Source organism: Equus caballus, chromosome 8 (assembly GCF_041296265.1).
Source record: "Equus caballus isolate H_3958 breed thoroughbred chromosome 8, TB-T2T, whole genome shotgun sequence".
Lineage (NCBI taxonomy): Eukaryota > Metazoa > Chordata > Mammalia > Perissodactyla > Equidae > Equus > Equus caballus.
This window is the reverse complement of record NC_091691.1, coordinates 52,965,816-52,979,521: the sequence shown is the minus strand read 5'-3', so window position 1 is coordinate 52,979,521 and position 13,706 is coordinate 52,965,816. Positions and strand designations below refer to the sequence as shown.

The window sequence follows — 13,706 nt, the reverse complement described above, 5'->3', positions numbered from 1 at the left end:
GCAGCTTCCTAGCCTTCCAGTCTTGCCTCAAATCCTGTTTCCAAGACTGCTTTCCAGTCAATTCCAGTCAAGTCCCTTCAATTCTGGAAGCTTTCAATATCTTTCCAATAAATTACTTTCTTTTAATTTAGGCAAATTTGATTTCTGTTGCTTACGATCAGAAAACCCTAATAATAGCAGTGTTACATAGCTATTATGGCTGCTAGGTTAAATCCACCATAAGAATTTTGTAAGATAAAAGATTTTCCACTTCAAGTAATTTTATTCGCTCAAGTCACCTAATTTGAGTTAGGGCCGAACAGTTATATTGGCCCCTTATTTACGTGAGCTCATTAAAAATTCTATGGATTAAACATATTTACAAATCTGGAAAGGCAAGGTAGTTCCTTTTATCCAGAGGGCTATTTTTCTTATTTCAGTACTTTGCCTTTTCATGGAATCTTATTTGAAGCATAGGCGCCCCTATATAGTCATTCTTGAATTGTCTGGGGATATCTTTTAGAGCTTTGTTAAAGCGTTGGTGATCATGGTACATACTACAATGCTGAGGATTTGCCTCCATTTCTTTGATGTTTAGTGGTTTAAAGACTTTTTTTTTCTTTAATGGAAAATCACTCAGTGAAATTGCGGAAAAGTGATTATTTATCTGAGTCACATTTTTATGGAAACTGTTTTTCACTTCTCTGCATTTTTAGAAGTGTTTTCTTTAAAAAGGATATTCTATTAATATTTATAATTAGATATCACACAAAGCAGATGCTAAATCTTATGCTATAACTTTACGGGTACAGTTACATAAAGATTATTTACTCTCTGGCATAATGTTCTCTCTAGGAGCTGTAGAACAAAGGACATTCTCCCTGAAGATGCCCATTCCTTTTTGAGCAGAGGGAAACAGGAAGACCGTGATTACAGTATTTTAACTATTATCATCCAGAACATTAGTACTTAAATGGGTAGAGCAGGAACTCAATAAACACTTAATTGATTGACTTTTTTCTCTCTTTGACCCACATCTCAGTTCACCTATACACACCATTTATCTCTGTTCTTACTCTGAAGCCCCGTGGATTCTTCATCTTTTCATAGCACGGAAGGAATGGTGCGGTCCTCAGCCTGCGTGAATGGGCCTGGCTTCCAAATGCAGTTGGGATGGATAGTGGGGATTCTATTAAGTCAAGAGGACAGGAGGAAAAGGGATTCATTTTTAATTACCTAGAGCCCAATACCAAGAGGAACCCAGGGAATTGTGTAATCCACACGACCTCCCGTGAACTACTGTTGTATAAATGGGGAAACTGAGGCTCTGAGGAATAACTGAAAGTAATGGCACTGGGTTTGAACGTCGGTCCTTGTGAGTCTAGACTCTTTTCACTACCCGTCTCCTCCTGGCGATTACTTCTTCAAAAATTCTACTACGGGCCCTGAGGACGGAGAGGAGAGGACTGCAAACCCTCTGCCGGCCAACTCGATCTCTTGCGAGAAGTGTTATGAATTCTCCTGATCCCCTCCCTCAAGAAGACAAGGTTCGGAACAAGGGCTGGTAAGAGAGGAGGGGAAGGTTTAGTGCTCCGGAGACGCTGCGCAAGGGAACGGATGGGGCACGCCCACCAACGGGTGGCTGCCTCTGAGTTCCATCCCAGGGATGCGGGGCTTTCCTCTCCATCCAGTGTGAGTGCACTTGCCACCCAAAGGCTAAGCGTGCAGAATCCGCAGGCCAGGAGCACGCCCCGGGAGACGCCGGGCGCCTCCCCGCGGCCTCGGCGCACGTGCCTGGGCTAGGGCCAGAGCTAGTGGCCGCGCCGTAGTAGCTGGGCGGGTGGGAGCGGCTGGCTCCGGGCCGCGGCCGCCGCCCGCCCGCCGGCTCCGGTGGTTGGGCGGAGGAAGCGCGGGACTCCTCCTCCCCACCGTATTAACATGCACCCAGGGGCGGGTGACCAGCCCAGCCTCGCCGCCCCAGCCCGCAGCGTCCCGGCGCTCAGCCTCCGCGCCAGAGGCGAGCGCTGCGCTCCCGGCGCCGCAATCCCGAGGACACGGCCTCGCCGACACCTCCAGCTCCGGGGACTCGGCAGCATCAGCGGCGGGAGCGGCCGCAGCCGCCTCGGCTTCTCTCTTGAGTCCTTCCCATCACCTCGCTGAGAGCCTGTCCCGCCGCAGGGACACCTCTTTCGTCCTCCCTCCGAGGCTCGTGGTACAGACAGACGGACGCAGGCACAGAGGGCCGGACTGCGGGCAGCGGCAAGGTAACACTAGGCTGCGCCGCGGGGCTGGGGCGTGCGCGCGTGGCGGCGGCATCCGGAGCCCGGGTCACCGCCACCGCCGCGGTCGCAGCGCGCTGGGTGGCTCCTACCCGCCGCGCGGTCCCCGCTTCTCTCGCCGGTGGAGGGACCACGGGCTGGGCTCTTCTGCCCCCCGTCCGCCCGCCCGCGCGTCTGCTTCTCCTTCCCCTTCCGCCGCCTGGGGCGCACTCCCGGGGCCCCCCTGGGCATCCCAGGCACCCTGGGGCCGGCGCGCCTCTCTCCGGGCGTTCGGTCCTCGGGGTTGCCCCCGGGGGCCCGGGGTGGGGACGGATTTCGAATTGCGACAGGGTCCTGGGAGGGGGAGGGGAGGAGAACACCAGTCCCAGTCATCTCCACCGGCAAAATTCACACCTCCCCCCTGCCCCCAACCCCTGGTACACCTTGCAGGGGAGGAGAGGGCTGCTCACTGCAGGGGATTTCTGGACAGGCTCCTGGGTCGTTTGCAAAGCAAGTTGTTGCACTTGCTTTTTCGGTGACATTTTGGCATTGGCTGTGGAGAGAACCCCCTTCCCCGTGTGTGTGCGCGCGCGCGCGCGGGAGAGAGAAAGCCAGAGAAACTGAGACACAAAGAGAGACACAGGCACACAGGGAGAGACCAAGGTACAGAACGAGACACGCACAGAGAGAACGGGGCCCAAAGAGGAGGTCACTGGAGAGTCGACCCCCGCCCGCGGCGGAGGCCAGTTCCGGGCGAATCGCGTGGCAAGCGATGAGACTCGGTATTCAGCGAATTGAATGAGCGGGGCTGGAGCCGAGACCAAACAGGGACCTCTCCTCCCGGCCGGGAGAGATAACAAATTGCACTTTCATTGAGGGGCGGCTGCAGCTGCGGGAGGGACCTTCGGAGGGCCGCGCAGAGATGAAGACCCTGCATTCAGGACTCGGGCTGCTGCGCTCTGCGCGGAAGGCGAGCTGCCCGTGCTTCGCCGGGTGGCCCCGCGAGGCCGTGGGAAGGGGCGGCCCGCGGCTGGGGCGCCCGCGCCCGACACACTGAGTTGCTGTGCCGGAGCGCCGCTCCCGCCCCCGGCACCCCGCGCTGGGGCTCGGCTCCCTCCGGGCCGGGAGCGCTGCGGAATTTTCTGAGAAGGGGAGGGCGTGCCGAGGGGAGGGGGTTTGAGACGGCCAGAACGGGGACGTCAGTAGGTGAGATGATAATTTCTTTTATGGACTCAGGCGACGACTGTGCCCTCCTGACCCAGTGAGCCTGGCTCCGGTTCCGGAGAGATCGATGCTCCTTGCCTCCCCGGCATAGCACGTGAAGTTATGGAATTACAATGATGAAAGACATATAATAAAAGTAACAATTAAAGACAGATCTTTAGCTTTTATAGTCTTCATGAATGGCTTCGTAAAATATTGATGGATACATCTGAGTTGTAGTCAGACCCTGGGATGAAGGATGTTTAGAATTGGGAAGGCGATTTTAGGACGGAATGCAAACATCTTGCAAATTATTTTTACCAGGAAGGAGCAGTCTTTTGACTGTTATTTATAGCAGAATTTCGATTTAAAGAGACAAATTTCTGTTGGCCTATATAATTTTGCATATACAGCAATAGTCTTCATCGCAACTTGAACGGAAATGGCATGAAGACAAGAGATGTTACAAGTATCCTAATTTATCCAATGCCAGAAGGGTAAAGTTTTCTTTGCTTAAAATTTTAAAAAGGAAATTCAAAAGCATAAAGAAATGTGGAATTTAGATATACCAAATGTATGAAATGTAAGTTTAGGTTATAGAAACTACTCTTGGTTCAGAAAATTCATATTCTGGCATGAAATTGGAAAGTTCATAGAAATCTGGAGTCAATAGCTTTGTTATTGATTTCCTTCGGATTTATTGGTTCAGCTTAAAGTTACTGCAGTGAAGTCACTGCCTTGAAATATTCCCAGTTCCGGATCTAAAATTCTCTGACTATTTAAAAAAAAACTGACTCACTTAAGAGAAACTGTTAGTTACTTTGTATGAGAAAAGACTTGAATGCATTTGCAAATATGGGAGATTTTTAAATAAATTACATCTATCTATTTCTCTAAATATTCCTATTCTAAAATTAGTTTGCCAGGTGAAATGTTTTATCTCGAAAATTATAGGCAATATAAAGATTGGCAAAATGAACTGATTAAGAGGTCCGTTAAAAAATTATGAAATAATTTCCTGAAAAATCCCTTCAAATTACACATGAGCATTGTGCTTTTGGGGGAATAATATGTACATGAGTTTTCCTTATAGGGAATTTTCATGGTTTAGCATCTTTAATTTCCCCTTCAATATAAGCTTTGTTCTGCCAGGACTAAAACCTTGATAAAGCCTATCAGTGATTATTGAAATCAAGACTTTTCTCTCAAAATATTATGTAGCCCATATAAAGAAATAGCCTAAAACTAAGTAAGTGGTGTTCTACTTTCTAAATCCTTCTAAGCTTGAGTGTCCTTTTGAATCCAACTTGGAAATACAAATTACATGCACTTTGACTTAACTTTATGGGTATGTATGCCTTTGTCCCATGTAGCCGTTTCATTATTTTTTTCAGTATAAAAATTAAAACTGGGAAGAGGGAAACTAAGGTTTTACTAACTACTCATTTAGAGATATGTGGCATAGCAACAGCTTCAGCTACAAATTGAGAGAAGTACCATATTCTTTGAATAGCAGCTTCTTCTGGAAACAGAATTCAGCTTTCTGATTTTGGTTTCACATAAAATTTTAAATTTAGAAAGAATAGTAAAATGCTATCTAAATGTGTATTTTGGTAGTGAAGTTTCTGTGACAGACTCAAATTCACATTATAGTATGTTCTTGATCATTCCCACAAATTGTTCCACCCCTTATCAGAGCAGCTCTGATAAAGCAGCTCTGCTCCGTCTAGAAGGATCTGTTTTGTCTTAGGAAGCATTCAATTGGAAGACGTTTATGAAGATTTCATCTCTATAGAAACCACACTTGTCTCTCCTTGCTTAATTTAAGGAAACGATCTAGTTGTAAGTTCTTTTGTTTCTTTTCTCTTTTCCCTTTGGAAATTAGTTTCCCTTGCTAAAGGAGTACCCTTAAAGCAGGAAGGCTGAAAGGATTTTTGAAAAATCTAAACACTTTGTAATCCTCACTTCCCACACTTACAATCTATGCCTTATGTTTATAGTATGTTGTTCTCTTATTGTACATTTTTATTTTAAAGAAACATAATCACAAGAAGACCCTTTTCTAGTATTCTAAAAATCTTTGTGCTACTGAGACACTTGGAGGTTCAAAAACACCCCATGTCTTGTGTTATCTCTTTTATTTCCAGAAGATCCCACAGGCTTGTAATTCTCCATTTTCAAAGAAAGGAATAATTTCAAGTGGCCCCCAAATGACTTTCTTTCTTTCTTTTTTGTCGTGGGGAGTTTGTAGCCTGATTCCTATTACTGCCCAATGAAGGTGACTTTCTCTAGATGTGTGGTCTATTAGGAATTGCCAAAGATGCTGTTCCTAGGAAGGTCTAAAACATTCTTCTACTACAGAGGAGCAATTAGAACTAATCATCAGTCATTCACTTTAATATATTAAACATCCACTCATAACTCATTGTATGAAATACCAGGTACCGGTTCATTTTTTTCTAACACATACCTATTTGGCTTATGCAAAATACGTATTTGCTATATTAGATACCATTAATGGCAGAAAGCGTTGAAGCATCCATATATATATATATACATATATATGTATATATATATATATGTAGCAAATGTACATGTCTTTGCTACTTCTTTTTTTTTTTTGTGACCCTGCAACACACAAACCTGCAGAGCAAAATATGTGGTTGAGAACAAGAAAAATGTGATATGGATATATGGAGGTGAAAAGGTGAATGACTTCTCTTTGAGTTCTTCTGCTCCTTGCTGTGATTGCCCAGAGATTGGATTGCGTATGAGATGTGTGGACCCATCAATTTTATATCTTTCACTCTGGCAAATGTTAGAGGCCAGACAACTGATGTACAGTGAGAAACTAGAGATATTCTCTTTTTTCATTGATTTAAGAGTTTTGCTGTTTGGTGTTTATTGTTTCTCCTTCCCAAAGGATTTAATGATAACTGGGTCACAAGTGACTTCCTACTTTGTAAGACAAGCTCACACACAGAAAACCCTCTGGATATATAGCGGCAGATCTATGGCCCAGTTCCTTGGGCCTTTTCCTGGGTAGATGAGAACCAGTATAGCTGGAATATGATTGCCACATTTGAGGTGGTTGTGAACGAGATAGCAATACTCTGGATCTACCGTGAAGATACAAACCCACCCTCCTCCTGAAATTTGCCCGAAACTAAACTGTTCATTTTCATATTCACTTATCATAGTTTGCTCATCTGTTGTCATTGACAATTTCTATCTCTTTTCTCAATGTTTTCTTGTCAGGTTTGTAAGCAACACATACAACCAAGCCGTGAAGAACGGTTTGGCAGTGTATTAACTGCCCAATCCTGCCAGGTTTTCTTAGTATTCAGCAGAGTGGAGGTCTTGTTGAAACCCTGGATAAACAATTAGGAGAGGAGGGTTTGTGCTGTGACTTTCTTATCTCCTCAGCTTGTGCATGGCAGTCTCCACCAGGAGGGCTCAGAGACATTTAAATGGCTCCCTCAGGCAGCTTGTGTGGAGGTCTCTCTCTCTGGGCTCATTTCCAGCTCTGCTGCTTTACTCCGTGACACGATTTTGGCTAATTTGAAAACATCTGCTAGAGTAACTTCCCTTTTAATTTTACTACTGGAGAACGTGTATGAGTAGGTGATAAGAAGACTGGCCTTAATCCTCACTCTAACCTCGCGATTAGACCCTTTCTCTGGAGACCCTTTCTTTCTTGGTTTCCATTTCAGTGGAAACTCAGTGTGAGGTCTATTTCTGGATTAGAAATTTCCCTGCTAGCTATCACTGAGATTTCTTTACAAAACACATGCTGCAGTTTCAGAGGAAAATGGCATTTTGATCTTGTTTCAGACGTTGCAAACGACTATTCTCTGCTATGATTCATCATACTACTCTAGCAAAAGGGCAAGGCACAGCCCTTCCCTTCGAAACTCTTTTCTTGGACATTAACCCAGAAGACAAAGCACCGTTTTCCTTCTTTCAAACAGGATGTGCTTTCCCACTTAGAGCTGAGGAGAGGCAGCAGGGGAACCTTGAAGCGGTAACACATTTAAAGTTTATTGCGTGAACCCTCGGCTAGGCAATTCAGATGGAACTTACTTGATTCCATAGCTGCTGTGAAGCAGGATAAGATGTCTTTCCCCCCCTCTCCCTGGAACACTGTTTCTTACGTTATTTCCTCTTTCCTAGACCTCAACTGAAAAGCCACTTTAGTGAAGCTCTCCAGTTGAATGCATTTTCGGTGCTTTATACTCTATTTCATTGTCCTTTTACAGTAAATAATGATGCCTTGACTTTTGTCATTATCTGATCAACTGTCTTCCCCGCTGAACTGTGCATTCCATGAGGTCAAGAACTAAATATAACATGTTCACCATATATCATCGATGCCCAGCACACCACCTGGCACTTAGTAAGTGGTCAGTAAACTTTGGTTGGGTGAATGAATGAATAAACAAATGAGTGAGTGCACATCTCTATTCTGACTGTGTAAGGGCTATAACTCTGAGGCTACTATTCCATTGATTTTGCATGGCCTTCCTTGCATTCTCAAGTTCTGCGTTCTGTGGTTCTAAGCTCAGTCTAATACCTGGTAAACACAGGGCTGATCCAAGCATGGCCAACATGTGATGGGTTAGGTTGTGCTACATTTTCGAACTAGGGAAGCTACAGTCTGCTGGTAAACAGAGGGGGAAATAAGGATTAAAACAGGCAAAGCCTGTCCCATTGTCTTTCTCCTCCTTCTGACTCAAAATAAACATATAGCTTAACTACCCCACTTGCCAGTGTATTGAATTCGTCCCTGCCTTTCAAGGCTTAGCCCCTGCTCCTTTCCCACCCTTCACTCCATAGGATTGAGTGCTCCTTTCTGTGCCTCCACTGAATCTGATACATATTCATATCTTAGTTTTGTATTTCATTTTCTGTTTATATTTCTGTCTACCTCTATGAGACCATAAGCTCAAGGGATAACAGATAGTGGCTAGTATAGGATTTGCGTATGGAAGGGACACAAATGTTCATTGGGGATTGAAAGATTGAATCAGATCACAGGGGTGAGAGACAAATCTAGTGGGATAGAGAGAAGTGGCTATAACAGACTCTCTTGCTTGAGGCTGATTTCTGTGTAGGCAGGTAGTTGGAACCTATATGGGGTGGCTCTCATTCATAGGTGATGTTGGAATCTACCATTTTAAATTGTATGGAATCACAACCTTTTAGGTATTTCCATGATTTTTTATACTAGTGTCTGGCCAGGCATATAGTACATTCTGTCCTACTTTATGCTTCTGAGATACTTGAATGATATGGTGAAGTTGGCCAACTTCCTGGATATGTTAACCTGCCACTTGACACTCTGTTTTAGATGCTAGATCCACTGTTCGGCCTTAAATGATCTCTGAGGAAAGGTAAGACTCAACGTGGACACGACCCATGTTTTTACAAACCACCATATGTAATAATTTCTCTAGATCTGCTTTTCTTTTATTGACAATTTAAAATATTCTGCTTTGATGATAAGAGTCCTAAAAGGGATCTAGATTTAAATGTCAGATATTTGGCATGTATATAGCCTTTCCAAGTGTGGGCAAAGAAAAAAACATTAGAATATCTCCAGTGTCCTCGTGTGGAGAATACAGAAGTGTGAAACTTAGTTCAAATCCTTGGGCAGCTTAAAATCTAATCCAAAGGATAAGGTTAAGATGTGGGAAGTAATTAGTAAGAAAGTGTTACAGAATAAAATTAAGTGCTCAAGTATCTGGGGCCAATCATACTTATCTTGGGCTTTTACATGGGCAGAGCTGGACAAAGAATATGATCATTGTGGGATGCGTTCTAACCAAGAGGTCTTCAGCTGGACTTGCAGGGATGGGTAAGAGTTAAATAGGACGAAGGGATGGCTTTTCAGATAAGGCAAAACACTGACAAAGCCATGGAGATGCAAACCAACTTGGCATATCCCTGGATGAGGGACATGCTCGTCTCCTCTAGCTCCTCTGGTACATTTTAATTAGACCTAGAGATGAATTTGATTGAGAGGGATGGAGACACACTGTGGAGGGTTTAATGACTATACAAGAATGTTTAGAGTTGATAGGAGCATTGAAGGATTTCGAACAGACAGTGACGTGAAGAAGTGGCCTTGTGGACTGATGGAAGTAGGTCAGTCTGCTACCAGATTTGGACAGAAAGAAGCATTAGGAGGCTGTTGCACTAGTTGAGGCATAAATGATGAGAACCAGGTCTAGGGAAGTAGGGATGGGAGAAAAGAAGATAGGAAATATTTTGAAAGATTTTCAAGTAATATTTCAAGTCTTTCCTTTCTCAAGTTACTCTATACTTGTGTCACAAACTATTTTTCAATTCTTTAGTAGTAATTTAAAATTATTATGAAATATTTCAGTAACACCAAAAATTAAGTATTATAATAAACACCGATGTACCAACCCCCCAGATTATGAAATAAGTCATTGCACATACTGTTGAAACTCCCAGAGTACTCTCCCTCCAAGCACATCTCCCCTCAGCAGTACCTTGTATACTGAATTTGTGCTTATCATTCCCATGCATTTCCTTATACTTCGCTATGTATGTGTGTGTACCTAAGCAATATAGTCTCGTTTTGCTATATTTAAACTTTATATATAGTAACATGCTCTTTGTAGTCTTCTTCATCTTACTTTAATTGATTAGTATTTTGTTGATATGTGTAGATCCTATTTATTCATTTTTACTGCTCTATAGTATTCCATTGTATAATATATCATGGTTAATGTATCGGTCTTCTCTTGATGGACATTCAGGGTATTTTCCAACAAGGCCGCTGTGAACATTCGTATGCACATCCCCCTGTGCTAGCAAAGGAGCCTTACCTTAGGGTATCTCCTTAAGAGTGGAATTGTGGGAGGGTGGGATTTGTACCTCCACATTTAGCAGATAATGCCAAATTACCAAAAAGAATTGTGCATATTTATACTCCCACCAGCAATCTATAAGAGCTCCTTTTGTTCTGTCGTTGCCAATGCTTAGTGACACATTTTATGTGTCAATATGGTTGTGAAGTGATATCTCCTTTCAGTTTTAACATGTTGTTTCCTGACTGACTGCTAGTAATGTTTACCATTTTTCCCCTCTCTGGGTTAACATTCATGTTTCTTTGGAGTGCTTGTTCATGTATGTTGCCCACTATTCCCCTGCTTTTCTAAAAAAAAGAAACAAAACAACTCATTGATTTGTAAGAGTTAATTATATATTCTGGATACCAGAGTCTTTTCTGTAATAGGCATTTCAGTGATCTTCTCCCATTTTTTTCTTTTCATTTTTCTGATGTCTTTGGCTGAAAAGATTATTTCTAAAATTTAAAATAAATGCATTTTTGATTCTCCTCCTTATGGTATAGATAAGATGTCTTGTTTAAGAAATCTTTTCCAATTCTGAAGTGATAAAGGTATCATTCTTTTATATCTCATAAAGCATTCAAGTTTTATTTGCACATTTAGTTTCACAAGACTTTCTTATCAGTGGTTATTTTATAAAGCCTTTAATTACATCCCAAATTTGGGCAAAACACATAACTACTCTCAGTCATAATTTCTTCCTCATTAAGCTAGAGTTTGAAGTAGTTGTACTGTGTGAATTGCGCTGCTGCCGCTTGACTTCACAACTTCATCATTTTATGCCTGGAATGCACAGAAGTCTTTTAATAGAACTTCCTGCCTCCGAGGTCTCCTTCTTCTAATTAAACTTACATCTAGATTTACTTCTCAGAGAACAGTCAAAGTCATAGTGAGACTCCTCAGCGTTTGTCCTTGAGACCATGAGGGCAGCAATCACATCCATTTTTACTCCCGTGCATTCGAACACATACCTGGGCCTTCAGACGTGGGAGGGGGACAAGCGCATGAAGGCACGGCTGGCTCCGCTCATTGCTCAGCTCCATTTCTTGATTAGTCCCGTACATCAGAACTCTTCTCCACCACGACTGCGCCGCTTGTCAGGACTCTGCTATTCCCGCCCTTCCCTCCTCTTCCTTTGCTTCTCTTCTCTTCATGTATTTAAATTCTGTTGACTTGACGAATTGCTAACAGCAGATTCTCCTAGGGCTTGGACAAGGGGAATCAGGGAATTTTCCCTTTGTGTCATTCTATACAGTTTGAGTTTTTTGCCATGAGCAGGGATTGCTTTTAAAATAATTGTTTAAAGCACTCTCTGTCGTTGAAGGCCCAGTCAAATCCCACGTTCACGTGAAGCATTAGGACTCCTCTAGTCTAGGGCAAACTCTCCTGTGAATTCCTGTTGCATTTTTCTGGATCGTTTACTTTATGATTTATATTTTAGGCATTTTATGTGAATACTCCTAGATTTTAAGCTCCTTTAAGTGATGAATTGGCTTATGTGCTTTTGTCTCTCTCTTAGGCCTAAATCCAGCAGGCAGCAGAGTGGTTTTTCAATGGGTCTCAGCTGCTTTCTGGATAACCGGTAATTAGTTAGTGGAGGTGGCGTGGCGGAGTGGAGGTTTGGAGTGTCAGGACGTTGGGAATAGGGACATTCCTAGAACATATAAGGGTTTGGGACAGGAGGGCTAATTTGTAGTGAGAAAAATTGAGCTCTCTTTTGGTTATGTTAATTTTAGAGATGGTATTGGACACGTCCCATCAGCAACTCGGGAAATGTTAAATCTGAGCTTTAGGAACTGATACGATTTGAGGTTAATTAGGAAGTTATCTGCTGGAAAGTGATCAATAGGTCCATGATGCTAGCAGCTGTTTCCGTGTTCCAGAGTGTAATGTCACCTCCTGCCCTCCATCCTGTTTCTACTCTTCTGATTCATCTAACTAGCTAGATGACTTCGGGCAGGTTAGTTAATTTTTGTGAGCCTACTTTTATCATCTGAAAAATGAGGATAGTTTAACTGACATATCAGAGTTTTTGAAAGGATTAAATGAGCCAACCTATATAAAGTATCTAGTTCAGTAGCAGGCTTGTGGTGGGCAATTAATCAATGCTGTTATTAATATATTTTATCTCTAAGAACTAATCTGCCAATCATCTTTTTACATCAAAGTAGTAAAGAATTTAAAAATTACTTATCTAGTCATGAAATAGTTTTCTTCTCCTATTGAAAATTCCTAGGGGGCCAGCCCGGTGGCGCAGCGGTTAAGTTCGCATGTTCCACTTCTCAGTGGCCCAGCGTTCGCTGGTTCGGATCCCGGGTGCGGACATGGCACCGCTTGGCTTGCCATGCGGTAGGCGTCCCACATATAAAGTAGAGGAAAATGGGCATGGGCATTAGCTCAGGGCCAGGCTGCCTCAGCAAAAGGAGGAGGACTGGCAGTAGTTAGCTCAGGGCTAATCTTCCTGAAAAAAAAAAAGATAAAAAGAAAATTCCTAGATCGTATTCATGTTCCTTTGTTATCTGACAACAGTGACAGCAATTTGCTGAACAAGTTCAGTATAGTGGGTAATTATTGAGCACCCTGGTCTTTGTGCTCTTGCAGGATACAACTTTGGGTATTGCCTGTAGGTTCCATGTGCTGCATTTACAGGGAAAGAGGCCTGCAGCTCCTACAGCCCAGCCCTGTCTGACATGGTACCATATGCTGTGAGGAGATTACAAAAGAAATCAAAGTCATATCTTTCTCCCCAAGGAAGATTTGATTGTGAAACAATTCAGTGTATCTAAAGCAACATTCAAAACGGGAATTTTAATTTACTCTGGCCAGAATGCATGTTTATTAAGGCAAGATGGGACAGGGAAAAAATCCAGAGGCTAACCAGAAAGAGGCAGTTATTCTTGGTCCTTACAGAAGAGCATCTCCCAACAGGGGAAGCCCTGAGTTAGCTGTCCATTGGCGGGTGGAATGCTCGTCTTCTGATTCCATCCACCTTCTCTGATCCGTGGGCTTGTCTTCTGCCTCCGTGTCGTGTGTCTTGTCAGCTCACAGTTTCTCTTGTAGAAAGGGCTTGGCAGGTGAAAACCAATACAAGTCGGCATGAGAACTGTACTGATTGATTAGCTGGGAAAATTCCATTGGTTTTTCATCAAGGGAAAGGTTTCTGGGCAGTTATATCTAGATGATTTGGGTTTTATAATTTTTTAATCTGTTTTAGTAACACAATATTTCTTATCTTTGTGGTTTAAAACCCCATGGAACAAAATAGAAAATACTTTTTCTCAAGTCTTTATTCTTTCAGGGGTCCCCTTTGGGTAGAAGTGTTGGCACTATAAAGTGGCCTGAGATGCCCCAAACAGAGCTGATCAACTCATAGTAAATGTGATGT

General features: G+C 43.2%; 1 protein-coding gene across 8 annotated transcripts in view; it reads left to right on the top strand.

Moving 5' to 3' along the window:
• Positions 1 to 1,458: 1,458 nt before the first annotated feature.
• Positions 1,459 to 13,706, top strand: part of DLGAP1 (DLG associated protein 1) — an 843,036-nt gene continuing 830,788 nt past the window's right edge. For 3 of the 8 annotated variants that reach the window (XM_070220815.1, XM_070220813.1, XM_005612788.4), the window contains exon 1: positions 1,589 to 2,243. The gene's annotated coding sequence lies outside the window, so the exon portion shown is untranslated. Of the gene's footprint in view, positions 2,244 to 13,706 lie in introns of all 8 variants that reach the window. The other 5 variants (XM_001915460.6, XM_070220811.1, XM_023647561.2 and 2 more) reach the window with 5 other exon arrangements.